Raw genomic sequence first — 26630 nt, 5'->3', positions numbered from 1 at the left:
GGCAAATGATTCAGGAGGCCAACGCATTAGATATTCAGAACAAAATAACAGGAAATTTAGGCAAAGGTCAATTTTTAGAGTTAGGCAGAAAAACAAGCAGGTAGTTACTATTTCTGAGAACTGTTCATGGAGAGCATCTTAGGATGGGACAATATTAGGCATCAGTACACCTCCTCTCCCCCCACCAAAAAAAAAAAAAAAAAATCCCAAAACAAAACACAGATGGTGGTGGACTAGTCCAAATCTTGGTAGGGCTGAAGAAAGGATTTCATCAGCTGTGTAACTTCTACCCAGAACTGTCCTGGGCAGCAAAGAGACTTAGAGAATAGCATAGGAGTCCAACAAGCATGACTAGGCCACTTATTCTGTAAACCAGAAAGGTTAACAATCCTACTAATAAGTTCTGTTGGGTGTGGAAAGGAACAGAGACTGCAGTTTACATCCTGCATTATTTAGGAATGACTCAAGTGCTGATACGGAACAGATTGAGCCTATGGGTGGGGAACACCAGTGAAACTGCTGTGAGTATCTGGGGTGGCCAGAGGAGGGGAAATTGTTGAAAACTTTCTAGAAAGATTAATGTGACATTTCAGAAAGATTAATCTAACTGAGGAACAAAGAATGTTTTAAAGGAGAGTATGCTTAGACTTAGGGAACTAATTTGTAAACTGGGATATTGTAGAAGACCAGGCAAGGCGATAAAAATTGAGAAGAAGGGCTGAATGTGATATAAAAACTACATAGAGAAAGACTTTCAAGTACTAAATCAAGAGCTTGCATATAGGAGAGTTACTACATAATTTTGAAGTTGCTATAAAATATTAAAGTTGTCAAGGATTTCATTTTACTTGGATTCACAATCAACACCCATGGAAGCAGCAGGCAAAAAATAAAATGATGTGTGGCAAAGCTAATGTGGCATTTTAGATGGAAGCACCATGCCATCCCTCTAGAGCAGACCCAAAAAACTAAAACAGATACAGTTGTCAGTCCTAGAATGCTAAGGGTCAAATGAAGGAGTAAAGAACTCAATCAAGCCCCGAATGGAATAAGAAACTGTCAGAGAACAGAGAACAAGGAGTGATATGAAGTGGAGGTACCCTAGCAGCTAATGCAGCACAGACACACCATCTTGGACCCCTCAACCACCAAGAATGGCAGACAGGAAGTACGGAACGGCAACTTCACGAAGCTCCCAGCAGGAGACAGAGCATCCCATAGCCAGGGGTACATGCTTTCCCGGCACCCATCTTTCTTCCCTCTGTGAGGCCTCCACTGCTTTCTGGCAGGCTGTGGTTGCTCAGCCAGAGAGACGCCAGCTCCTTGCTGCTTGGGTTTGCCAGGGCTTCACTGGCCAGTTCCTTCAGTGCCATTTTTTTGCCGTTGTTGTTTTTTGGCTTCTTTTTGTTTCTTCTCTCCCTCTCACCTCCTTCCTTTCCTTTCTCCTGCCTAACTGGTTCCATGTGCCATCTCCACTCCTTCTTGATGGGCAAGCTCTCGTGCCATTCAGCTGGGAAGCTACTTTCCTAGTCCATCCTGGCACATCAGTGGCTTTTTTTCCCGTTCTTTCTTAAGTTCTTGATCCTCTTTACCTTCTTTCCTTTTCTATCTCTAGGTTCTGTCCTGCCACTTTTTGATGGGCTATGCCACACCACTTGGCTGAGGAACCTCTGGCACGTGCTTTCCCAGTCCATGCTGCCATCCCAGGAGGCACCCTTGGGACCTTTTTTCCCTTGGCTTCTTGTCTCTCTCTACCTTCTTTCCTTTCTTTTCTCCTGACAACCTAGCCATCTACACCACTTTTTGATGGGTTGTGCCACATCACTCAGCTCAAGAGCCACTGGCACATGGCTGTGCCCCCACACCAGTGAGCTCCCTTGGGGGATTTTTTTTTTTCTCGGTTTCTTATCTCACTCTACATTCCTGCCTTTCCTTTCTGCTGACCACCTGGCCACATGTGCCTTTTTTTCTTTCCTTCTTTGTTCTTTTTTTTCAGTTTCTTATTTCTTTTTCCCTTTCTCCTTTCCTTTCTCCAACGAACTAGCTGCATGTGATGTCTCTGCCCCTTCTTGATGGGCTGTACCACACTGCCTGGCTAGAAAGCCACTGGGACATGGCTTCCCTGGGTCCATGCCACTCCACCGGCAGGCTCCCTCAGCACCATTTTTTGTTTGTTTCTTTTTGGCTTCTGTTTCTCTCACTTCTCTGCCAAACGCACTTAGCTCCACACATGACATCCTCCCCCTCTCTCCTGCCTATCTGCACTGTGTGCTGAGTGCCATACACCTTAGCAGCACAGGCACAGATGACCCAACCCCACCCTACACTGCCCTCCTGCCCTGTTGGCTGCAGTAAATGCCACAAACGACTCACCCCCACCCTTCCCCATCTGTTGGACCCACTTGCTGCCCCATAGCTGGGCAAATGGCCCTGCCCGCCTAGACAAGGTAGCAATAAATATCATGCCACATTCAAGAAAACAACATGGGACCAAAATGTCAAAATAAACAACTAGAAATCATACAAAAACAGCAATTAGAAATTGAAAAGAACAAGATTTTAGAAATGGGAAGCACCATAAAAGGTTTTAGGAGCAAATCTGAAGCAACAGAAAACAGGATCAACAAAATTGAACACAAATCCTTGGATACCACTTTGTTTGAAGAAAAATCAGAGAAAAGAATGAAGAAAAATGAAGAAACCCTGAGAACCATGTGGGATACAGTCAAAAGCAAAAATTTGTGTGTGTTCAGAGTTCCAGACCAAGGGAAAAAGACAGAAAAGACAGAGGAGCAGATTTGCTGACAGAAAACTTCCCTAACATCATGAAAGATGAAACGTTGACCATCCAAGAAGCTCAGTGAACCCCATATATGATAGAACCCAAAAGAAAATCACTAAGACATATCATAATCACACTTGAAAAAACCAAAGACAGGAATCCTGGAAGCAGCTCAAGAAAAACAAAAAGCCACATACAAAGGGGAAACGATAAGATTAAGCTCTGATTACTCAGGAGAAACCATGCAGGCAAGAAGGCAATGGGATGACATAAATAAAATCTTGAAAGGAAAAAACTGCCAGCTCAAATATGATGGTGAAATTAGGACATTTCCACATAAACAGAAATTAAGGGAATATGTAAAAAACCAAACCAAAGTTACAAGAATTATTAAAGAGAGTCCTTTGGTTAGAGAACCAACAACATCAGACAGCAGCCTGAATCTAGGATGCAAGACTGCATCAGCCAGATACCAACCTAGGTAATGAACACTCAAGGATAAAACAAAACACAAATATTTACAACAGGGAACAAGAGAGGTTAATCTGTAAATGACAACAACATCAGAGCAATAAAAGATGGAATAAATGGTGTAGATATAGAACTTTAAAATGGAGAGGAAATCAAGGCAATATCAAGTAATAAAAGGCTGGTTTAAACTTAGGAAGATAGGGGTAAACGTCAAAGTAACCACAAATAAAGTTAACAAACCTACTCATCAAAATAAGGGGGGGAAAAAAAGAAATGAAGTCTCAGTAAACACACAATCTACAAAAATGAAAGAAATGAAAAAACAATCCACAAACAAAAGGAATTCAGCACAAGAGAGTAAGAAGAACAAAGAAAACATCACACCACACACACACACACACACACACACAAAAACACTACAAAATGATGGCAATAAACTCACACCTAACAATAATCATAGTGAATGTAAATAGCTTAAAAGCACCCAGAAAGAGACAGAAAGTGCCACAATGAATAAAAAACAAGACCCATCAGTATGCTGTCTACATGAGACACACCTTAGAAACAAAGTCATAACTATATTAAAAACGAAAGGATGGATAAAATATTTCAAGCAAAAAAAAAAAAAAAAGCCACCAAACAACTACCAAAAAAGAGCAGGAGTGGCAATACTAATCTCAGATAAAATAGACTTTAAAACAAAATCCACCATAAAAGACAAATAAGGACATTACCTAAAGATTAAAGGGACAATCTACCATGAAGACATAACCATAATAAATATCTATGCACCCAGTGACAGGGCTCCAAAATACATAAAACTCTAACAGCACTAAACAGAGAAATTGACAGTTTTGCAATAATAAGAGGAGACTTCAACACACCACTCTTGGTAACGGACAGAACATCTAGAAAGAAACTCAATAAAGATACATAAGATCTAAAAGCCACAACCAAACAATTTGGCCTCACAGACGTGTACAGAACACTCCACCCAACATCAGCAAACTACAAATTCTTTCTCAATGCACATGGAATGTTTCCAGAATAGACCACATCTTAGGCCACAAAGAAACCCTCAACAAAATCCAAAACACAGATAATGCAAGTTATCTTCTCTGATCACAATTGCATAAAAGTAGAAATTAATAATGGGAATAGCAAGGAAAAAAAAATCAAATACATGAAAACTGAATAACTCCTTGCTTAAAAACCACTGAGTAATAGAAGAAACCAAAGATGGAATAAAAAAATTCCTAGAATCAATCGAGAATGAAAACACATCATACCAAAATCTTTGGGACACAGCCAAGGCAATGCTCAGAGATCAATTTATAGCAATAGATGCACGTGTCAAAAAAGAAGAAGGGGACAAAATCAAAACATTAGCTACACGACTTGAACAAATAGACAGTGAACAGCAAAAGAAGCCCACAGCCACCAGAAGAAAGGAAATAATAAAGATCAAAGCAGAAATAAATGAAATAGAGAATAGCAAAATAATAGAATAGCAAAACCAAAAGTTGGTTCTTTGAAAGGGTCAACAAAATTGACAAATCATTGGCCAAATTGACAAGTAAAGCAGAAGAGGATGCAAATAATCCAAATAAGAAATGAAATGGGGGACATTAACAGATGCAACTGAAATAAAAAGAACCGTAACAGAGTAATGTGAAAAACTATGCTCCAACAAATTGGAAAATCTAGAAAAAATGGGCAAATCTCTAGAAACACACTACTATCCAAACTAATAGAAACTGAAGTTGAAAATCTGAACAGACCCATAACAAGAGAAAATATTGAAAAGGTAATAAAAAATTCCCAACCTCAACAAAAAAAGCCCTGGCCCCAATGGCTTCACTGGATATTTCTTCTAATCATTCAGAGAAGAGCTTACACCAGTACTACTCAAACTATTTCAGAACATAGAAAAGGGTGGAATACTCCCGTATTCATTCTATGAAGCCAGTGTAACCTGATACCAGAACTTAGACAAAGACACCACATAAAAAGAAAATTGCAGACCAATATCTCTCATGAATATAGATGCAAAAATTCTTAACAAAATTCTAGCCAATAGAATTCAGCATCATATCAAAATAATAATACACCACGACCAAGTGGGATTCATACCAGGTATGCAATGATAGATCAACATTAGAAAATCAATCAACATAATCCACCATGTAAATAAAAGAATCACATGATCATCTCAGTCAACACAAAGTCCGACACCCATTCCTGACAAAAACTCTCAATAAAATAGGTGTAGAAGGGAAATTCCTTAACATAATAAAGGGCAACTATACAAAAGCAACAGCAAACAACATTCTTAACAGAGAGAGGCTGAAAATATTACCCTTGAGAACAGGAACAAAACAAGGATGCCCTATTTAACATTGTGGTGGAAGTCCTAGCTAGAGCAATAAGGCAAGAAAAAGAAAGAAGAGCATCCAAATCGGTAAGAAAGAAGTAAAATTGTCCCTATTCATGGATGATATACATAGAGAACCCAAAGGACTCCACAAGAAAACTACTGGAACTAATTCAGCAGAGCAGCAGGATACAAGATAAACATACGAAAATCCATTAGATTCCTATACACCAATAAAGTGAAATACAAAAAGGAAATCAGGAAAACAATACCATTTATAATAGCCCCCAACAAAAATAAAATACTTAGGAATAAATCTGACCAGGGATGTAAAAGACCTATACAAAGAAAACTACAAAGTACTACTGCTAGAAACCAAAAGAGACCTACATAAATGGAAAAACATACCATGCTCATGGATAGGTAGACTTAACATTGTGAAAATGTCAATTCTGCCCAAAGCAATCTATAAATACAGTGCATTTCCAATCCAAATACCAACAGCATTCTCTAAAGAGATGGAAAAACTAATCATTAACTTTATATGGAAAGGGAAGAGGCCCCAGATAAGGAAAGCAGTATTGAAGAAGAAAAATAAAGTAGGAGGGCTTGCACTACCTGACTATGGTAATCAGAACAGCCTGGTACTGGTATAATGACATTGACCAATGAAGCAGAATTGAGAACCCAGATGTAAATCTATCCACCTATGGTCGGTCACCTGATCTTCGACAAAGGCTCAAAACAAAGTTCATCAAATGTGAAAAGACAGTCTTTTTAACAGATGATGCTGGCAAAACTGGATGTCCATGTGCAAAAAAAATGAAACAGGACCCATATCTCACACCACACACAAAAACTAATTCAAAATAGATCAAAGACCTAAATATAAAACCAAAAACAATAAAGATCCTAGAAGAAAAAATATGGTCAACCCTAGAGGCCCTAATACAGGGCATAAACAGGATACTCCAGAAGATAAGCTAGATAACTGGGATAGTCTAAAAATTAAACAGCTGTGCTTATCAAAACTTCACCAAAAGAGGAAAGGGAGAACCTACAGACTGGGGAAAAAAAAACATGGCTATGACAAATCCAACAAATCTCTAATCTCTAAAATCTACAGGAAAATCCAATACCCCTATGACAAAAAGACAAACAATCCAATTAAAAATTGGGCAAAGGATATGAACAGACACTTCACCAAAGAAGACATTCAGGTGACTAACAGACACATGAGGAAATGCTGGCAATCACTAGCCATTAGAGAAATGTAGATCAATCTACAGTGAGATACCATCTCACCCGGACATCTTTGATTTTTTTTAAACTTTGAAGAGGCCTTTTGCAGTCTTGACTGATGCCTTCATGGATATTGGATGGATGTAGCACTTTGCATTTACTCACACTTGGTATAATTGGACAGGATTACAGGGTGTCATAAGTCACCTATGTGATATTTTTCTTCTTTTTCATCATATTTTGCTATAACATCTTAACATGACTCAAATGTGAAGTGCTGTTGTCATCGTTAGGTGCTGTAGAGTCCGTTCTGACTCATAGCAACCCTGTGTACAACAGAACGAAACAATGTCTGGTCCTGTGTCATCCTCACAATTTTTGCTATGTTCAGCCCATTGTTGCAGCCACTGTGTCAATCCATCTCGTTGAAAGTCATCTTCTTCTTAGCTGACCGTCCACTTTACCAAGCATGATGTCCTTCTCCAGGGACTGGTCCTTCCTGGTAACATGTCCAAAGTATGTGAAATGAAGTCTCATCATCCTTGCTTATAAGGAGCATTCTGGCTGTACTTCTTCCAAGACAGATTTGTTCATTTGTTCATTCTTCTGGCAGTCCATGGTATATTCAATATTCTTCACCAACACTGTAATTTAAATGCCTCAATTCTTCTTCAGACTTCCTTACTGTTGTCCAGCTAATAATGTAATATTCTAGGCTTTGTGCTTCTACTAAAAGTAGTTATAAACTAGTTTTGTAAAACTAATTTATAAAATACCTAAAACTGAGTTTCTCAAACCATGTGCTGAGAAACGTTACCTGAAATTATGTGGTAGTTTCAAAACATGTCTTCAGTATCTTTGACTCTCCTCCCATGACAAGATGGAATCTAATTCTTTTCCCTTGAATGTGGACTTGCCTTAGTGATTTGTATAGAATGTTATGGAAATAATGCTGCATGATTTTCGAGGCTAGGTTATAGAATAAAATACAGCTGCCATCTGGGTCTCTCTTGGGAAACCAGACACTGTGCTGTGAGGAAAAGCTTGTGAAGGTGGTCCAGCTGAGTCTTGGCTTGGGTCTCAACCAACAGCCCATGGTAACTGCCAGACATGTGAAAGCATGGGCCTTTAAATGATTCCAGCCTCAGTCAACGAACGTCTGACTGTAACTGCTTGAAAGACCCCAGGTGAGAACTGCCTAGCTAAACCCAGGCAAATACCAGGACTGTGAGGGATAATAATAATCATAATGATCATTGTTATTTTAAGCCATGTGTCTTTGTTTCCTAGTGCTGCTGTAACAGAAACACCACAAGTGGGCAGCTTTAAAGAACAGATATTTATTTTCTCACAGCTTAGAAGGCTAAGATTCTGAATTCAGGGCGCCAGATAAAGGTGGAGGCACTCTGTTGACTCTGGGGGCAGATCCTTTTCTCAGCTTCTGTGGCCTGGCATTCCTCGGTTTCTTGGTGATCATCACATGGCATGTGTCTTCCCCAGTACATGCTCTTTTGTGTGTAAGCTGTTCTTTCTACAACTCGGAGATGGTTAGGTTTAGGACATACCTCATTAACATAATAAAGAAAACTATTCCCAACCAAGGTTACATCTACGGGTACAGGGGTTTAGCAATTAGGATTACAGCACATATTTGGGAGGATACAATTCATAATACCATATATGTGTGGGGTATTTAAAAAAAATTTTTTTTTTTTCTTTTTGGCAGCAATGGGTAACAGGTACAGCTGGCAGTCAGTCCCCCCAAACAATTCCACGGTCAAATAGCTTCGGGAAATTTTGCATGCTGTTCAGCTCTTGGCATGTCATCAGGCATAATAAACATAACAAAGCTTCTGACAAGTCTTACAGTAAAGAAAGCCTGTGTGTCATTGTTTACCTATTACTTTCGGTGAGCCTCTGCACTCCTTTTTTTGTGAAAACAAAACTTAATATCTCAAAAAATCACAATGTCTCACAGAGCATATTGATGAACACTTGCAGAACCCGGGGGTGGCAGCCCAGAATATTAGACTAGCATAGAATAAAACTCAGTTTTACCTCGATGTTGCCCGAGAATCTACTTCTGAGCTAGAAGACTCTGTTTGCTCAAAGTGCCATATGAAGTTCACCTAAAGTAAACACTAACAGGCTGAAACAAAACTAGAGCAACGGTAAGGAGCACAGAATTGTAGGTGATAGTCACGTAGGGGCTGTGGAGAAGACACAACCGACTCTGAAATCAGGCTTTGATGAGAAGTGATACAGAGAAGTCTAACTGACTCAACTTATAATGTGGTACAAGCCATTTCCTCTTGTATGCAAACATAGTAAGCTCTGTCCCTTTTTCCCACTCAGAAATGGTGGGAAAAAAATGGCTCTGGAGAAATTTGTTTTATAAAATGAAGTTCTGAATGTGGTGGTGTGATTTTTTTTTTTTACCTGAGCCATACTAGCTGCAAACTCTCAGTCCTTGAGTCCTCTATTATTATACTGTTGGGAGATGCCATCTTCCCTCAGTCCGTGCTGATGCATCTCTTCTCCAGGCAGTGGTCCATTTCTGCCTAGTTTAAAAAGTGACAAATAACTGAGAGCACAGATTTGCAAGTGAAAAAAAAAAAAAAGCAATGAAAGTCAAGAGAAATGAGTTTATTCCTGCTTTAACATTAAGTGGTAGTAGGATATTTTTATGTGACCTCCCTGACCTCAGCTTTCTTTTTGGGAAAATAAGTGGGTTTAGCTAGAAGGACTGACAAGGATTCTTCCTACTTATTCTGCAGCTCAAATATCTGCTAAATTTAGCAGCATTTCTGAGAGTGTGTTGTGGGGACATGTGTGATTTTAATGGCATCAATCTTTCCCTCCCCTGGTTAGCTTCTCCCTCTCCCACACCTATTTCAAATTATCTTCTCACCCCACACACTATTAGTTAACTCTGCCTCCAATAATGTCCCTTCTACCTTTCACTAGTATTAAGTTCTAAATCCCTCTCCTCATTTCTTCATTAGCTCCAATCTCGTATCCACATAATTAGCCTCCAATCTTGTATCCACATCATTAACCATCACTAGAACTACTTTTACGTCTTTAGCATGTTACTCCTCTCTGAAAAACCAAATCAAACTCGTTGCCGTGGAGTCAATTCTGACTCCTAGCAACCCTATAGGACAGAGTACAACTGCCTCATATGGTTTCCAAGGAGTAGCTGGTGAATTTGAACTGCCAGCCTTTTGCTTAGCAGCCATAACTGTTAACCACTTTCTTACATGAAGCACCTGGACAGAAAGATTAAATGAAATCTTGCCATTGAAAATGCTGCCTTTCCCTGCCATCATCTCCCACATAAAGAGTGTCATTTAATCGGTTGTTCTATGATATTCAGGCTGCCTGTTCTTGATAGCAAGATTCTCAAGAGAACAATGTTCTACACTTGAGCAAAGAATACAGGAGAACTGAATTTTCATACTGATTGTTACTTGCTACGTGATCTTCCGTAAGGACTGTGGTACGATCTATGCTTATCCATGTGGCATCATGTAATAAATTAGCTGCTGACCTACTTTGCTCTATTTTTTACAAGACTTCACACATTAGGAGCTCAGGTGAATTTCTTTAAGGTAAAAAAAAAAAAAAACTAATGTCTGTTGTGTGTGTGTGTGTGTTTTGTGTTTTGTTTTTTATTGCCATCCCACTCTTGAGCAGTTAAAAATTATGCTGATATATAGAAGGTAATGAATAGTCACTTACAGAATGATGAATGAAACTGGGTAAGAGTCAGTGGGGTAGGGAGAGTGTCATTTTCTATTAATAAATAGATTTTATTAATAAATAGAATACTTGTTCACTTATTTAAGAAAAACCAGTTTAAAAAAATTCAACAAAATTTTCCTGTAGCTCCTGCTGTTCAGATTTGTCTTAGAATTTACCAGATCTCTTTTTCTTAGAAGATATATTTAAAGTTTTTAACTGTAAGTAAAATAAATCACGGTTTGTGGCAAATATCACCATGCTAAGTAGTATGAAATGAATTGTCTCCCCCCCAAAATATGCTGAAGTCCTAACCCTAGTACCTGTGAATGTGACCCTGTTTGGAAATAGGATCTTTGAAGATGTTACTGGTTAGGTTAACTTGAGGTCATACTGAAGTAGTGTGGGTCCTAATCTTATATGGCTGGTGCACTTTTGAAAGAGAAGAAAATACACAGAGACAGAGAGACAGGAAAGGACACTGTGTAATGCTGCAGCTGCAAGCCAAGGAATGTCTGGAGCTACCAGGAGCTAGGAGAGAGACATGGAAGTTTCTCCGCAACATTGTTATAATAAAAAGTTGCAACAAATTCCAAGAAAAGGACATTACAAAGGAGTATTAGGCAACAGTACAAATGCTACAGCCAGAATGCTCCTTAGAGCCTAGGATGGCGAGACTGGGTCTTACACACTTTGGACATGTTGTCAGGAGGGATTGGTCCCTGGAGAAGGACATCATGCTTGGCAGAGTACAGGGTCAGCGGAAAAGAGGAAGACCCTTGATAAGGTGGATTGACAGTGGCTGCAACAATGAGCTCAAGCGTAACAACGGTTGTAAGGATGGCTCAGGACTGGGTAGTGTTTCGTTCTGTTGTGCATAGGGTCACTATGAGTCAGAACCAACTTGACGGTACCTAACAACAACAACAAATGCTACAGAATTGTATCTATTAATGTAAAATGATTTTCACAATAAAATTTCAAATGAAAAGGGGTATTGTTAAACTTACCAATACCATGATCTCATTTTGGAAAAATAATATTGACATGTAGAAAATTTTTCTAATATACCCTGGGGTAATAACTTGTCTCTGTTTTGGGGAAATCAAGAGCTTTTAAATACATTTTTTTTCTTTTTTATTTGTTAGCACTTTCTGTTTTCCTACACTCAACATGAATTAACTTTATAATAATAATAAAGAAAACTTTCACAAGGAATATTTGGCCATATGTGCTAACGGTTAAGGATAGTGATGCCTTCTGAATAAGAAAAATTTTCACTGTGGAATAGAATTCAAGAGCATGATAAATGATGTACACACCATATGCAAAACATTGGCCCCTGGCAATATTAGGTATTCCAAAAATCAAAAAAAGAAAACAAAAACCCATTGCCATTGAGTCATTTACCATCTTTTATATCTTTGTAAATTTGATAGATAAAAAATATATGTTTATTTATATTCATATTTTACATTTGAATATTTCAACAATTTGGAATTAGTTTATTAGACACAAATTTGAAGTTTATGCTTTTCTTTTTCACATAGTCAATTAATAGACCTAATATCTGATATGAAATTATGACCTTATTATACACTGAATTCTTAGATATACTGTGGCCCATTTCCACACTTTATGTTCTGTTCCAATTATCTATTATTACTGTGCCAGTGCAAGACTTTTAGATATCATAATTTTATGAATTTTTACCAGATGTTAAAATCAATCATAAAATCATAAAAAAGACAATATTTAAAAATTTACACTTACTTATACTCACTTTAACACTGGTAGCATAGTGGTTAAGAGCAACGGCTACTAACCAAAATGGTGGCAGTTCAAATCCACCAGGCAGGCATTCCTTGGAAACCCTATGGGGTGGTCCTACTCTGTCCTTTACGATCGCTATGAGTTGGCATTGACCCAATGGCAATGGGTTTGTTCTTTTTTATTGGTATACTCACTTTGAGTCAGAATCGACTCGATGGCACTGGGTTTTTTTGGGTTATACTCGCTTTGGAAATACTGGTGCCATAGTGGTTAAGAGTTCGGCTGCTAATCAAAAGGTTAGCAGTTCGAATCCACCAAGTGCTCCTTGGAAACCCTATGGGGCAGTTCTACTCAGTCCTTTAGGGTTACTATGACTTGGAATCGACTAGATGGCAACAGGTCTGTTTTTTTTTTTTTTTTGGTATACTCATTTTGGAAATCCTGGTGACACAGTGTTTAAGAGTTCAGCTGCTAACAAAAGGTCGGCAGTTCGAATCCACCAGGCGCTCCCTGGAAACCCTATGGGGCAGTTCTACTCTGTCCTGTAGGGTTGCAATGAGTCAGAATCCAGCCAACAGCAACAGGTTTGTGTTTGTTTGTTTGTTTGTTTGTTTTATATACTCACTTTATTGAAGGGCTATTTACTGAAAGAAAAAAAAAGAGAAGAAACAGAACTGTGCTCTGGGACCCTTTACAAAGTTTCGACAGGTAAGCTGATGATATATTTCTCCGGATCTCTAGATCAGTAATTCGTCAGTAATTTATGAAGACCTGTTTACATCCACAGACTAGGTTTTGTCTGCAGACTAGTAGCCTTCCTAATCATGTCTTCTGATATAAATTTCCTTACTCCCTGCCATCCAGCTTTACTTCCTAGGAACAAGTATAAACAGTGTAGAACCCTCATGGAGCTCCTTGGTTTCTGTGGGTCATGTTTCATTATATTTATTCTGCTGCTCTGGCCTTGTTTACAAGGTATCACTGGGCGTCACTGTTTCTGATAAAGACCTTTCCTACAGTAATCATGTTCCAAGGTATGGGCACAACAGATATGGTATGCCAAGTGATACTGGGCAGTGATTCATTAGGAAGTGAGTATTTTACCCATTTGAGAGTGCTTATGCAAGTTTCTGTGGTCTTCATAGAGAAGATAGTTCAAAACAATGTTTGTCTGTGAACACTCCCATCTGCCACTTCTGTGTTATTTTTCCAAGTGTTTTTGTCCCAGAACTGTACCCTTTTCTCTCAAGAGCCCTGCCAACCTTGGTCATCTTTCTAAATGGAAGCTACTTTGTTCAGTTTTTTCCTAAACTCTCAGTTCAAAATGTCTCTGTGCTTCCTGTACCAGTGTGTAACCCCATCATTGCTCTCTTTTCCAGTCTTTCCATTTTTTCTTCCACAATGGCTGTCTTACTATTTACAAAACCTTCATCACCTTTAACATGACTTCACCTTGTTTTACCAATCATACGTAGGATAACAAGTACTTGAAACTTTTACTGAACAATGTTCATTATGCCACCTTCTAAGAATGATAGGCCTGGAATACTGTGTTGGGTTGTTCTAATTTTCCACAGCTATTTGCATACTTTACTCTTCTACATTTGTGCAAACACTTCTTTTCTTATGAAGTCAGGCAGCACTCTACATTTGCTTAACCCTTTCCTCTTAAATCACTCTCAGAAATGGATTCATTCTTGATCTGTTCATCACTCTGTAATTCTCCAGTTTTGAAACATAAAAAAGTAATAGCGTTTCTGATATTTTATTTATTTTATAAAATTAATAATGTTCATTCGAGAATTTTTTTAATTTTTATTGTGCTTTAAGTGAAAGTTTACAAATCAAATCAGTCTCTCACACAAAAACTTATATACACCTTGCTACATACTCCCAATTGCTTTCCACCTAATGAGACAGTCTGCTCCTTCCCTCCACTCTCTTTTCGTGTCCATTTTGCCAGCTTCTAACCCGCCTCTACCCTCATCCCATTGTCTAGTCCAGTCCCTGTCTGATGAGTTGTCTTCGAGAATGGTTCCTGTCCTGGGCCAACAGAAGGTTTGGGGACCATGACCACCGGGATTCCTCTAGTCTCAGTCAGACCATTAAGTCTGGTCTTTTTATGAGAATTTGGGGTTTGCGTCCCCCTGCCCTCCTGCTCCCTCAGGGATTCTCTGTTGTGTTCCCTGTCAGGGCAGTCATCGGTTGTGGCCAGGCACCCTCTAGTTCTTCTGGTCTCAGGCTGATGTAGTCTCTCGTTCATGTAGCCCTTTCTGCCTCTTGGGCTTGTAAATTACCTTGTGCCCTTGGTGTTCTTCATTCTCCTTTGCTCCAGGTGGCTTGAGACCAATTGATGCGTCTTAGATGGCTCCTTGCTAGCATTTAAGACCCCAGACGCCACTCTCCAAAATGGGATGCAGAATGTTTCCTTAATAACTTTTATTATGCCAGTTGACTTAGATGTCCCCTGAAACCATGGTCTCCAAACCCCTGCCCCAGCTATGCTGGCCTTTGAAGCATTCAGTTTATTTGGGAAACTGCTTTTGGTTTAGTCCAGTTGTGCTGACCTCCCCTGTATTGTGTGTTGTCTTTCCCGTCACCTAAAGTAGTTCTTATCTACTATCTAATTTGTGACTATTCCTCTCCCACCCTTCCTCCCTCCCCCATCTCGTAACCATCAAAGAATATTTTCTTCTCTGTTTAAACTATTTCTCGAGTTCTTATAATAGTGGCCTTGTACAATATTTGTCCTTTTGCAACTGACTAATTTCACTCAGCATAATGCCTTCCAGATTCCTCCATGTTATGAAATGTTTCACAGATTCATCACTGTTCTTTATCGATGTGTAGGATTCCATTGTGTGAATATACCATAATTTATTTATCCATTCATCTGTTGATGGGCACCTTGGTTGCTTCCATCTTTTGGTATTGTAAACAGTGCTGCAATGAACATGGGTGTGCATATATCTGTTCATGTAAAGGCTCTTATTTCTCTAGGATATATTCCAAGAGTGGGATTGCTGGATCGTATGGTAGTTCTATTTCTAGGTTTTTAAGGAAGTGCCAAATCGATTTTCAGAGCGGTTGTACCATTTTACATTCCCACCAGCAGTGTATAAGTGTTCCAGTCTCTGCACAACATCTCCAACATTTATTATTTTGTGTTTTTTGGATTAATGCCAGCCTTGTTGGAGTGAGATGGAATCTCATTGTAGTTTTGATGTGCATTTCTCTAAAGGCTAATGATCGTGAGCATTTCCTCATGTATCTTCTTTAGTGAAGTGTCTGTTCATACCTTTTGCCCATTTTTTTAATTGGGTTATATGTCCTTTTGTAGTTCAGTTTTTGCAGTATCATGTAGATTTTAGAGATCAGGCGCTGATCGAAAATGTCATAGCTAAAAACTTTTTCCCAGTCTGTAGGTAATCTTTTTATTCTTTTGATGAAGTCTTTGGATGAGCATAGGTGTTTGATTTTTAGGAGCTCCCAGTTATCTAGTTTTTCTTCTGCATTGTTAGTAATCTTTTGTATACTGTTTATGCATGTATTAGGGCTCCTAACGTTGTCCGTATTTTTTTTTCATGATCTTTAACGTTTTAGATTTTATATTTAGGTCTTTGATCCATTTTGAGCTCGTTTTTGTGCATGGTGTGAGGTATGGGTCTTGTTTCATTTTTTTTGCAGATGGATGTCCAGTTATGCCAGCACCATTTGTTAAAAAGACTGTCTTTTCCCCCATTTAACTGTTTTGGGGCCTTTGTCATCATTTGAGAAATTTTTAAGAATATTACCAGTAAGCTCATGATATTGGTAATGTCTATTTAGCCATAATTCTTTCTCTCCATAACCACACCCACAAGCATATACAAATGTACGTGTATACATATATATATACACACACACATTTTTTTTGTGTGTGTGTGTGTGTCTGAATGAAATGGTAACTAGAGTCTATTCTTACCCAACTTGCTTGGAATAAACTTGTGCTCTGGAAAAATGGCTATGTGGGTGAGTCTTAAAAGTTGTAATGCTGGGGTCCAAGCTGATTTGGACAATGAGAACTCAGTTTTAGCCATACTACCTCTAATAGTCTAAATGGAAGATCCCTTTAACTGCCTGTAGCTCTGGAGTAATTATCAGTGGTGAGGCTAGCAGCTGTATAGCAACTATACTACAGGATATCCAAGTTGTACTGCATTTGTGTATCTCCAAAGGATTTGGAGCATCTGGAAGTAGAAGGGCAAACTCCTTATGCTCACATTGCCATCTCATACAAGTGCTTTCTTGCATGGTTTTCTGTTTACAGGCAGCTCCTTTATATCTATAGCCGTTTAAGTGTGTTCTCTCTGTAAAGCTGTCTCCTCCTATTATATCCCCCAGTGCCGTTGAGTCGGATTTTCAAAACAATTTTGAGGAAAATGCATGCTTTCTAAATTGCTTTATATACCTCTCTGAAAATTATTTTAAGAAGTATATTGTTTATATTTTGAGACTTCAGAGAAATATTCCATTGCTTTACTTCTGCATACATTTTCACAGACTCCAAGTTTGTAATTGTATATATGTAAAAATGTATTTACTAAGCTTAAAAGCAAATAGCTTTCTTTCCTTGTGTCACACTATCTACTTACCACAGGTTGGAACTTGAAAGATATCTTTCTAGTTCTGGAGTTTTCTAATAGACATGTTGGCAGAACTGCCACTACAGATTTATGGATTCCACTCATCCAACATGTCCCTGGAATCTCTCACCTAACCGCTACCCATCATTATTAGCATATTACTTTGCTTTTAATTCACAGAGACAGTACTTACCATGATGTGTGTACTTCTTCACTTTCAATATATTTTTAAATATCCCTGTATCTGTAAACTTTCATAACCTGTCATCTAGTCTAACCCCTTTAACCCGCTTTCATAATCCCATCTCATTTAGTGCCCAATGAAAATTAGCTGTAACCCCCACTCTGGAATTTTCATCGCTTTTCCTGCTCTGTCCTGTAGAGTTGTTATGAGTTAGAATCAATTCGACAGCAATGGGTTTGTTTTTTAGGCAGACCATGGGTACAAGGATGTGGGTATAAATGTAAGAATCCTCTCTCCACTTCTGATTTATAACTGAGATTTCCCCGTGGGAGTTCAATTGTGAAATCAAAACATAATGAATCAAAACGGTTATATGAAAAGTAAACTTATAAACAGAATGCTTCCAAAGGCCAAGAACATGTGGCTGCTACTGGAGGTATGTGTGTGGAAAGGGCAGAAGGATGTAGGTCAGGAATGGAGCACAGAAAAAGTAGAATAATCACAGAGTTAAAAAGATGGGCCACCTCCGCCAAGCCACATCTGCTTGTTATGTGCGTCAGATTATGCCAGTATCCAATACAGTATATCTCTGCTCATTACCTGTTGTTGTTGTTGTTAGGTGCCATCGAGTCGGTTTCAACTCATAGTGACCCTATGTATCACAGAACAAAACACTGCCTAGTCCTGTGCCATCCTCACAATCGTTGTTATGCTTGAGCCCGTTGTTGCAGCCACTGTGTCAATCCAACTCGTTGAGGGTCTACCTTTCTTTCGCTGACCCTCTGCTTTACCGAGCATGATGAACCTCTCCAGGGACTGATCCTTCCTGACAACAAGTCCAAAGTCTCATTACCTGCTTTTAAATTTAGATATTATGTGATGAGATATAAGGCCACTTCCTGTTACTAATCTAAAGGACCTAATGCAATGTAGCATATCTAAAATATATACACAGCTAGTAATTCAGGGCCAGAGGGGTTACTGGCTGACTGTAAAATTAAAACCTAAGCAAGAAAGTAGAACCTTATATAAATATCATACCTGGAAGGTGATAACAAAATCTCTTGATTTTCTTTTGTAAAAATGTATTTACTAAGCTTAAAAGCAAAGAGCTTTCTTTCACTGTGTCACACTATCTACTTACCACAGGTGGGAGCTTAATAAGTTAGAATAGGAAACCCTAAGACTAAATTGATTTTGGTGTTTATAAGATTAACAGCTCCTTTTTCTCCTTTTCTTCTATGTCTCCCTGCTCATGACTTGTGGTTCATTTTCTCAGTGCCTTATCCACAATCATTGGCAGCAGTCAGAAGCTCTGTTTTTTAAGAGTGATCTCCCCCGTACTATTCATTAAATACACAAACACTTATTCAGTAACTACTACTTTCTAAGCAATAAACTGGGGTCTGATAGGTTTAATGGTGACTATTTTTTTTTTTTTTTTAATACATACCCTAAAGGAGATCTCAGTCTAGGGAAAGGAAGGTTTATCCTAATAATTTTGGAAAATATCTTGATCTTTAGTATTTATTTTTATATAAATTCTAAATTATGAAATCAAAACAATTATACAACATTTGCAAAAGTAACACATATCCATTACTTAAAAAATAAGAAATAAAAGGTGGAAAACACTAATCTTTCTACAACACACACACACACATAAACCTCTTTCTCTCTCTCTCTATATATATTTGGTGATAGTTGTTACTTTTTCTTCAAATAGGTTTTTGAAGGCTTTATTTAGAGTTGACCGTCTTGTGTATAGCTTTATTTTCTTGTTTTTACCTTAATACTATAAATATTTTCCATAATAGTAAAACCTAATATAAGGTAATATGAAATTATGGCTTAATATTTCATTGAGTAGATACACAGTAGTTTATATACCAATCTGTCTACTTCTGGATATTTAGTTTTAGTTTTATCATTTTATAAATATTGTAATTAACATCTTGATGCATAAATCTGATTTTATGTTTCAGATGATTTCCTTAGACTATATTCTCAGTGGTTGAATTATTTGTTTAAAATATAAGAAAATATTGATGCATATTGAAATCTTGAAGTTGACAATGACTAGACTGTCTTCTCTGGAAAGTTAGTTTCAAACTGTAAATTTCTACTTTTGTTGGTTATGTTACACTAAATAGAGCTAGGGCTTGATCACATACATTTTTCATCAAGTATAATGAATACAAGTATACAGTCTGTGTGTAGAGCAGAGAGAAGGAATGTGGTCAAACTTGTGAAAAAGCCTGAGTTCCTTAAACCCCACAACACATCCCTTAACGGTGTCACCGAGAAGCATTTACTCAGTGCTACACATCTATAGGTCATTTCTAGGTACTGGACAAACGAAGAAGATACTGCCTCAAGTCCTCAATGACCTTATAGGTTTTCTTTGAGTTGAAGGAATGGCACCTCTTCTGTCCATTCCAGAACCAAGTTTAAGAGCATAGCTGCTTAGAAAACAATGTTTTAATTAAATAAAAGTGTATATAAAGGTTCACATACTCAATGATCTCAGAATTTGTCACACATACTCAGAAAAGACCTACTGTCAGATATGTCAATGGTGTTTCTTCCCCAGGGTTGTGGTGAATATTGATACGTGCCAACATAAAACATCTGGCACATTCCAATCACTCAGTAAACATTTACTTTCTCTTTTTCCCTTGCAAAGTCCTTGCATTCCCCTGGCCTCAGTCTAGGGCCTGATAGGTGGTAACCAAATCATCATTTTTCTCCCAGTTCCAGGCTTTAGTGCTAACAACATTTGCTCTTCTTTCTGTATAGCATTATTTGAAATAATCAAACTGGAAAGAAGAAAGAATAATGAGAATTCCAGGCTGAAAAGAGATTTTTGTGAAGTTCTTTTGAGGAAAGTATAACCCTTCACATGTAAAATTCCTCTTTTCCCTTAGTGAGTGTCATACCTGGGAGTGAGCTGTTATGGTCCTGGGGATGAAACAGGATTATGAGGTCCTTTTGGTACTTCAGCAGTAACCCACCTTGGGCAGAGTTCAAGAGATGATCACTCATTCGTATAAATTGATGGTTCTAAGTAATTCTTTTTGAAAGTATTTCGAAGTCTTTGAAATCAATATTCAGAACACAAAGAAGGAAGATTATATTTATTTAATGAGAACCAGTCTGAGCCATAGGAAACTATTCACATCCTATGGTATAATTGAGTCCTTCTTTTCCTTCTCTCTCCCACTCCCAGTCTTTTGACCCATTCACTACCAAGAAGGAGAGACCAATTATCATAAATATAAGGTTTTTTGAGGCCCTGAACACCATCACCCCACATGGGTCTGTGTCTGTTTTTCCAAAAGTTTCCTTTTTGAGGTATGCACTTAAGGAGGCAAATAAGAAGAGTTGGGGTATCGTATAGTGCTACAGAAACTCTGCTCCAAGAAACTCTTTCCAAAGCACCAATATAAAGGCAGCATTCAAGACCAGATCCTCCCTGAAACAACTAGTCCACATTTTCATTCTCTGTCTCCAGCTTGACACTGTAGAGTGATTTCACTATCTCCTTGCCAGCATCCCTAAAGGATTTGCTCTTTCTGGCAATCATCTCCCTGTAAATTATAACCCCTCTGGAATGGAGCTAGGCTCCAGGCAACCCATGCGGGTTAATGCTACTACAAAGGATTCTTTCACAAGGTATACATGGCTGGCATCCAGGAAGTAACTCCCTGAACTTCAGGCCTCAGTTTTCCTCATTTGTAACTTGGTGTTAACCAGTTGCCATCCAGTTGACTCTGACTATGGCAACATCATATGTGTCACAGCAGAACTGTGCTCCATAGAGTTTTCATTGGCTGATTTTTCAGAAGTAGATTACCAGGACTTTCTTGTGCAGTGCCGCTGGATGGACTTAAACCACCAAACATTTGCTTACCAGTTGAGCACATTAACCATTTGCTCCACCAGGGACTCCAGCTCAGAGTTAATGATATCTAAATTACAATGTTTTTATAAGAACTAGTGACACTGTATGTAGGGTACTCAAAATGATATCAGGTATATATTTAGGGGAAGGGGATTTTCCCAATATCTCATAAATTACAATATATTGAAACACTGATTCAAAGCAGTTAGGTGCCATCAAGCAAGTTCTGACTCATAGCGACCCTATGAACAACAAAATGAAACACTGCCCAGTCCTCCGTCATTCTCACAATTATTGTTATGCTTGAGGCCACTGTTGCAGCCCCTGTATCAGTGCATCTCCCTGAGGGTCTTTCTCTTTTGCATTGACTCTCAACTTTACCAAGCATGATGTCCTGCTCCAGGGACAGGCACCTCCTGATAATATGTCCAAGTGTGTAGACAAAGTCTTGCTGTCCTGGCTTCTAAGGAGAATTCTGGCTGTACTTCTTCCAATACAGATTTGTTTGTTCTTCCAGCAGTAGATGGTATATTCAGCTCTTCACCAACACCATAATTCAAAGGCATCAATTCTTCTTTGGTCTTCTTTACTCATTGTCCAGCTTTCACATGCATAAAGGCAATTGAAAACACCATGGCTTAGATCAAGCACACTTTAGTCCTTAAAATGACTTCGCGCTTTTTAACACTTTAAAGAGGTCTTTTATAGAAGATTAGCCCAATGCAACATGTCCTTTGATTTCTTGACTACTGCTTCCATGGGCGTTGATTGTGAGTCCAAGTAAAATGAAATTCTTCACAACTTCAGTCTTTTCTCCATTTATCATGATGTGCTTATTGGTCCGGTTATGATGTGTGTGTGTGTGTGTGTTGAGGTATAATCCATACTGAAGGCTGTGGTCTTTGATCTTCATCAGTAAGTGCTTCAAGTCCCCTTCACTTTCAGCAAGCAAGTTTGTGTTGTCTGCATATCACAGGTTGTTAATGAGTCTTCCCCCAATCCTGATTCTGAGTTCTTCTTCACATAGTTCAGCTTCTCAAATTATTTGTTCAGCATACAGATTGAATAATTATCGTGAGAGGCTACAACCCTGACACACATTTTCCTGATTTTAAACCAGGCACTATCCCCTTGTTCTGTTCAAAAGACTGCCTATTGGTCTATGTACAAGTTCTGCATGAGCACAACTAAGTTATTTTGAATTCCCATTCTTCACAATGTTATTATAATTTGTTATGGTCCACACAGTCGAATGCCTTTGCATAGTCAGTAAAACACAGGTAAACATCATTCTGGTATTCTCTGCTTTCAGCCAGGATCCGTCTGACATCAGCAATGATATCCCTCATCCCATGTCCTCTTCTGAATCCAGCTTGAATTTCTGGCAATTCTCTGTCAATTTCACTGCTGCAGCCGCTGTTGAATGATCTTCAGCAAAATTTTACTTGTGTGTGATATTAATGGTATTATTTGGTAATTCCTGCATTCTGTTAGATCACCTTTCTTTGATATGCCCAAATGGGTTGCTTGAGGGATCTAGCTTGATTATTTTCACCTTTGGAGCTCTGACGTCCTGTCCCCAGATGGCTAGAGCTGTTATCAGGTATATCAGTTTAGGAGTCTATTCACTTTTCTTGTATGAATTCAGCTCAGGTGTCCAAGTAGCTGATCATCAAGTGTGTGGTACAAGCTCTGTCCTACAGTCTTAGAGGGGCAGGGCTGATTGGTGTAGGTACCAGTATCTGGTTGCAGCAGGGGGTCACACTCTGAATAAGGCAGGGAGCTGAGAATCATCCCCCACATGTCTCTGGGGAAAGTGGGTCCCTGTTGCCTAGAGCATACAGGTGGGTGGGTTCTGCAGATGGATCATGGGCACCCAATGTTTTTGGTTGTAAGGACTGGGAGGTACCAGTTATCCTTGGACCCCTGTCGTGGGTGGCTGGGTGACCTGAGTGGAGCTACCAGTCCTTAGGCTGGGTAGGCAAGGACCCTGTTTAATAGGCAAAGCAATGTCAAACATCAAACACCCAACTCTCCGCCACACAGCTAAGACAGTTGGAGTCTGCCAACAAGGGCCTATTCTCCCGAAATAGGCCCACACAGGTCCATGCAGAGGAGAAAGGTACTCAAAGTCCACGGACTGTTTATGCCTGGACAGGAGCCACTTCTGTCCTGAGCTCCCCTGGTTAGTGGAGGTGGCAAATTTTCTTTTCCCCCAGTTGCAAATTTATTCCTTCTCCAAGGCCGGGAGGATGGCTCTAGGCACTCAACAGGGCCTGTCTCAGGCCCTGGGGAATTCAGCCACTGAAGCTGGCTTGGTCGGGCGGGGGGGGGGGGCACAGTAAAATATACGCAAGTACTTAGCTTTTGCCGAGAGTGCCATTCTTCTCTGGTTGCGGAGGTGTGAGTAGGCTCTGTGGCTGGCTCTCTCTCCCTGAGGAAACTGCACCCGAACGCTAGTACCACCCCACCACTGCTGCTCTTGGAAATGAAATGGTACCTGAGGGCTCCCAGCAATTCAGGTCCGGCAACTCCTTTTCTCTTCTAAACTGTCTCTTCCTCCCCTTGCCCCTCAGTTCATTTTCTAAGCTTACCTTTGATGCTCAGGGCTTTTAGCTTGTCATAAATATGCTCATTTCACCTGTTTTTTTTTTTTGGTCTTTGTTATAAAAAGGGCTCTCCAGAAGCGTCTGTCTATTCCGCCATCTTGGCTCCACCTCCTGGATCACCTTTCTTTGAAATAGGCACAAATATGGATCTTTTCCAGTAGGTTGGCCAGGTAGCTGTCATATCTGCATCCAATTAGATTTTATCCTGTTCTATTTTTTTTTTTAGTAACTTATTTTATTTTATTTTATTGTTGACAATATACACAGCAAAATCATACACTAATTCAAGTTTCTACATGTACAATTCAATGACATTGATTACATTCTTCAAGTTATGCAATCATTCTTGCCCTCTGCTTCTTTGCTCCTCCCCCATTACATAAACTCACTGTTCCCTAAGGTTCGGAGTTGCTGTTGTCAAGTTGATCCCATATAGATAGATACTAAAAAAGCATAATGCTCGAATCAGACATTCTTTACTAATTAAGCTAAACTATTCTTTGTTTGGTTTTAAGAAGACATTAGGGGATATCTTTGGTTTAAGGTTTAAATATTATCTTAGGGAAATAGTTTTTTCAGGAATTCATCCAGCCTCCACGGCTCCAGAAAATCTAGAGTCCATTAATAATTTGAAATCCTGTTCTGCATTTTCCTCCACTTGATCAGTATTCTTCCATAGAATCTTTGATCAAAATGTTCAGTAATGGTAGCCAGTCGCTGTCTAGTTCTTCTGGTCTCAAGGCAAAGGAGGAAGTTGTTCATAAAGGCAATTAGCCACACATTCCATTTTATCCCCCTATTCCTGATTCTCCTGCCTCTGTTGTTCCAGGAGAATTGTTGTTAGGTACCATTAGGTCAGTTCTGACTCATAGCGACCCTATAAGACACGGTAGAACTGCCCCATACGGTTTCCAAAGATCAGCTGGTGGATTGAAACTGCTGAACTTTTGGTTAGCAGCCAAGCTCTTAATCACAGAATAGAGGCCAATTATTGTGCCCTTGATGGCTGCTTGCAAGCTTTTAAGGCCCCAAACTCTATGCAACAAACTATGAGTTAGAACGGTAGCACTAAATAGGCCAATTAACTGGGAAGTCCCATGAAACTGATGCCATGACCCTAAATCTACAAACCAAGGAACGAAATCCCAAGAGGCGCTTTGTTGTGCATAACCAGCCTCAGCAGCTGCTCTTTTTCACTGTTGTTGTTGTAAATATAATCTATCACACAACACTTGCCAATTCAACTTTAACCAGTATACGACTTATTAAGAGGAGCCCTGGTGGCACAGTGGTTAAGTGCTTGGCTGCTAACCTAAAGGTTGGCAGTTTGAACCGAACAGATGCTCCTTGGGAGAAAGATGTGGCAGTCTGCTTCCATAAAGATTATAGCCTTGAAGTCCCTGTGGGACTGTTCTTTTCTGTCCTGTATGACATCGGCTCGTGGTCAATGGGTTTGGTACAACTTATTGACATCAGTTACAATTAATCAGCTGTCCAACCTTTACCCTGAATCAATGAGATTTTTCCATCACTGTAAACTGAAACTCAGGGCTCTATAAGCAATAACATCCCCTTTCCCCCTCCCTCCTGTCCTTGGTAATCACTAATAAATTTTGATACCTGTACATTTGCCTGCTTTTGTCTTTTCATATAAATAAGGTCATAAAATGTTTGTCATTTTGTGATTGACTTATTTCTTTCAGCATAATGTCTTCAAGCTCCATATTGTAGCATGTTTATCAAGACTTCATTTCTCTTACTGGCTCAGCAGTATTCCATTGTATGTATGTACCACATTTTGTTTATCCGCTCATCCGTTAATCGTCATTTAGGTTGTTCCCACGTTGGGCAATTGTGAGTAGTGCTACAACCAACACTGGGGTATGGATATTGGTTTGACTCTTTGCATTCAATTCTTTTGGGTATACAGGTTTCCTCTACTATCTGAAAGTACAGAGTTCCTCTGAAACCTTTCTTAAGCTCCGTAAAGGGGCAATTACCATTAATTTATATGGGAAAAATTTTTGAGCATTCCCAGACTCAAAATAAATGGAGATGAAGCACAAATGCTCACAGATACAGTTCAAAAATATAGCAGCTTGATGCTGAGATGCTTAGTGTAGTTCCTGGGGAAGGCACTGACATCACTTGCGATGCTCAGGGTACACACTGCCTCTTTAACCGCTCACTGTAAAACAACCTTTGAATGCTATTTCTGCTTTTCACCTTTTTTCATAAAAGCAAAAATCTTTAGATTTCTTTTGATTAGTACTAAAGTAGGTCTTTCCTAAAAGCAGAGTGACAGAACGAACTTTTGAAAAGCTGGGATACCTGCATACCTAGGAGTAGAATTTTTGTATCTTCCTCTGTTTTTAATATGAGGCTTGAAAATGGATTATGTTCTTAGGATCTGCTCTTCAGGTAACCTTTAATTAAGAAAGGTTTGTGTAGAATACAGAATAAAATAAACCTTTTACAACTATGTTGCAGCAGTCGACAGGGAACTGCCAGAAATTCAAGCTAGATACCGAAGAGGACGTGGAATAAGGGACATCATTGCTAACCTCAGATGGATCTTAGCTGAAAGTAGAGAATACTAGCACGATGCTTACCTGTATTTTATTGACTATGCAAAGGCGCTCAACTGTATGGATCATAAGAAATTATGTATAACATTGCTAAGAACAGGAATTCTAGAACACTTAATTGTGCTCTTGGGGAAGCTGTACACAGACCAAGAGGCAGTTGTTCAGATGGAACAAGGGACACCGCCTGGTTTAAAATCAGGCAAGTTGTGTGTCAGGGTTGTATCCTTTCACCATACTTATTCAATCTGTGTGCTGAACAAACAATCCGAAAAGCTGAACTACATGAAGAAGAACACAGCATCAGGTTTGGAGGAAGACTCAACATCCTGCGATG

Source organism: Loxodonta africana, chromosome 19 (genome assembly GCF_030014295.1).
Source record: "Loxodonta africana isolate mLoxAfr1 chromosome 19, mLoxAfr1.hap2, whole genome shotgun sequence".
NCBI lineage: Eukaryota > Metazoa > Chordata > Mammalia > Proboscidea > Elephantidae > Loxodonta > Loxodonta africana.
Note: the sequence above shows the minus strand (reverse complement) of the source record.